This window comes from Sarcophilus harrisii, chromosome 3 (genome assembly GCF_902635505.1).
Source record: "Sarcophilus harrisii chromosome 3, mSarHar1.11, whole genome shotgun sequence".
In the NCBI taxonomy this organism is placed as follows: Eukaryota; Metazoa; Chordata; class Mammalia; order Dasyuromorphia; family Dasyuridae; genus Sarcophilus; species Sarcophilus harrisii.
In genome coordinates this window covers 188279822-188283245 of record NC_045428.1, presented here as the reverse complement: position 1 = coordinate 188283245, position 3424 = coordinate 188279822, and the positions used below count along the sequence as shown (strand labels likewise).

Below are 3424 nucleotides of genomic sequence, written 5' to 3'. Positions count from 1 at the left end.
ACCAACCAAACAAACAAAAAACAGGGATAGCAATCCTGATCTCAGATCAAACAAAAACAAAAATAGATCTAATTAAAAGAGATAAAGAAGGAAAGTACAGATTGCTAAAGAATACCATAGAAAATAAGTAATATTAGTATTAACTAAACTAAATAAGTAATATTTGGTATTAACTAAACATATTTGCACCAAATGGTATAGCTTCCAGATTCTTAGAGAAGAGTTATAAAAAGAAATAGATAACAAAATTATGCTAGTGGGGGATCTCAGCCTCATTCTATCAGAAAGATAAGTCAAACCACAAGATAAATAAGAAAGAAGTTAAGGAGGTAAATATAATTTTTAAAAACTTAGGTATGATAGACCTTTGAAGAAAGTTGAATGAGAAACAAGAAAGGATTTTTTTCCTCAGCAGTATATGGAAGCTAGACAAAAACTGACCATGTATTAGGGCATCAAAATCAAATGGAGAAATACAGAAATAGTCCTTTTCATAACATGATGCAATAAAAATTGCATAAAATAAAGGATTGTGAAAAAATATACCAAAAATTAATTGATGACTAAATAATCTAATCCTAAAGAATGAGTGGCTGAAACAATGACAATAATGAGAAAACATAACAAAATTTATGCCTTTCCATTCAACTGAGGTGCCTGTAAGGAGGGTTCTAAACAGCCAGGTGCCCAGTTGAAATGGCGTGATTCTAAATCTCCATTTCCACAAAGACTGGTAAAGATGAGTTGCCACATGGTTTGAGTTGCCACATGGTTTAACCGGCCAGACAAGAAGATCAGAAGTCAAAAGGTCCATCAAGCAAAACTTTGTCAGATTGCTCTTCACCCAGCATTTGGTCCTATCTGGTCCATTGTGACATACCCTACAATCTGAAACCATATCAACTTTGGTATATGCTGGTAGTAGATTTAGCTTGAAAGAACTTCAAGTGTCTGGTATCCATAAAGAAATGGCATGGACCATGGGTATCTTTGTGGATTCCCATCACCAAAATAATTCTACAACGTCTCTCCAAATAAATGTGCAGTGGCTGAAAGAATATCATTCCAATCTGATGTTCCTCCCAAGAAACCATCTACACTGAAGAAGGGAGATAGTTCTGCTGAAAAACTCAAGTTGGCAATCAGTTTGCACCACTAGTTATGCCCATCAGAAATGTCTTCAAGAAAAAAAAAAAACTCACATTATTACTGAAGACAAGAAGAATTTCAAGGCATTTGCTAGTCTTTGAAGGGCCTGGGCCAATGCCAGCCTCTTTGGAATTTGGGCAAAATGACCCAAGGGGCAGCCTCCAACATGTGGAGGGAAAAAAAGTAAAATGTATCTGAGAATTTTCAATAAAAAGATACAAAATTTTTAAAAAAGTATGCAGCCAAAGCAGTTCTTAGGGGACATTTATATCTTTAGATGCCTGTATGAATAAAATAGAGAAAGAAAAGACCAGTGAATGGGATCTAAAACTAAAAAAAACTAGAAAAAAAAAGAACAAATTAAACCTCCCAATTAAATATCAAATTCACAATTATGAAAACAAAGGAGATTAAAACTAAAATTAATTAAAAAATAGAGGTTTTATGAAAAAAAAAGCAAATAAAATAAATATTATTTAGCTGATTTGATTAAAGGAAAAAAGAAAGTCAAATTACCTTTATCAAAAATGAAAAAGGTGAACTTACAACCAATGAAGAGGAATTAAAGTAATAATTTGGAGTTATTTTGCCCAATTGTATGTCAATAAATCTGAGAATCTAGGTGTAATGGATAAATACTTACAAAAAATATAGATTTCCTAGACCAACAGAGGAGGAAATAAATTATATAAATAATGCCATTTTAGAAAACTAAGTTGAACTAGCTATTAATGAACTCCCAAAGAAAAAAATCTCTATGGCCAGAAAGATTTACAAGTGAATTTAAAGGTCCTGATAAAGGTTTCTTTTCTAAAATATACTGAGAATTAACTCAAAGTGATAAGAATTCAAACCATTCTCCAATTGATAAATGGTTAAAAGATATGAACAGAGAGTTTGCAGATGAAGAAATTAAAGTCATTTGAAAACATGTTCTAAATCACTATTGATTAGAATAATTCAAATTAAAACAACCTCTCAGATTGGTTAAAATGACAGGAAAAGATAATAATAAATGTTTAAGGGGGATGTGGGAACCCTAGGACAATAATACATTGTTGGTGGAGTTGTGAACTGATACCAACATTCTGGAAAGCAATTTGGAACTATGCTCAAAGGACTTTCAAACTATGCATATGCTTTAATTCGTCAGTGTCTCTACTAGATCTGTATCCCAAGAAGATCTTTAAAAAAGGAAAAGGAAACACAAGTGCAAAGATATTTGTAATGGCCTTTTTTGTAGTGGCAATGAACTAGAAACTCAGTGAATTCCCATAAGTTGGGAATGGCTGAATAGTTATGATATATGAATACCATGGAATATTGTTATATAAGAAATTATTAGCAGACTGATTACAGAAAAACCTGGAGAAACTTACACGAACTGATGGTAAGTGAAGTGAGTAGAACCAAGAAAACATTATACACAGCAACAAGATTATATGATGATCAACTGTGACAGAACTGGCTCTTTTCAACAATGTGGTGATTTCAGATGGAGAGAGCCATCTGCATCCATAGAGGACTATGGGGACTGAATGTGGATCACAACAAAATATTTTCATCTTTTTTGTTTTTTGTTTGTTTGCTTGTTTTTCTTCTCATTTTTTTTCCTTTTGGTTTTTCTTGTGTAGTATGAGAAATGTGGAAATATGTTTAGAAGAATTGCAGATATTTAACCTATACTGTATTAATTACTGTTTAGGGGATGTGGAAGGTGAGGAGAGAAGGAGAAAAACTTGGAATACAATGTTTTGCAGAGGCAAATACTGAAAACCATCCTTACATGTATTTTCAAATATAAACAACTATCATTATTAAAAATAAATAAAATAAAATATAATTTGTTATAATCATTTAAAATGAGTGAATTTTCTAAAAATATGTTCAAAAACAATGTAAAAAATCAGTACCTTCTTTCAGAATTATTGATGGTATTCATATGGTAAAACCTATAAGAAAAAAGATGGCAATAAATAACAAACATTACCAATAAATTTTGAAATCATGTACTTTTTATCTTCATGTTTCTTTCTGCTCATATAGTCACAACCATGACCTGGTTATCCAATCCAATACGTGGATTGTTGGGTAGTTTTCTAATTTCCTACCATGTATACCTCTCTCCTCTGAACCACTCTTTCCCCAGCTGCCAAAGCAATATGCTGGGATAATCATATCATCTTTTCTTGTCAATTAACTCTAATGATTTTTTATTGCTTTTAGGATCAAATGTTTTTTTCTAATTATTGACATCTAAAACCCTTCTCAAAGT

At 31.7% G+C, this 3424-nt stretch overlaps 1 pseudogene; it reads left to right on the top strand.

The window, feature by feature from the left end:
• The first annotated feature begins 632 nt into the window (after positions 1-632).
• Positions 633-1295, top strand: LOC100931660 (annotated as a pseudogene).
• The last annotated feature ends 2129 nt before the right edge of the window (positions 1296-3424 follow it).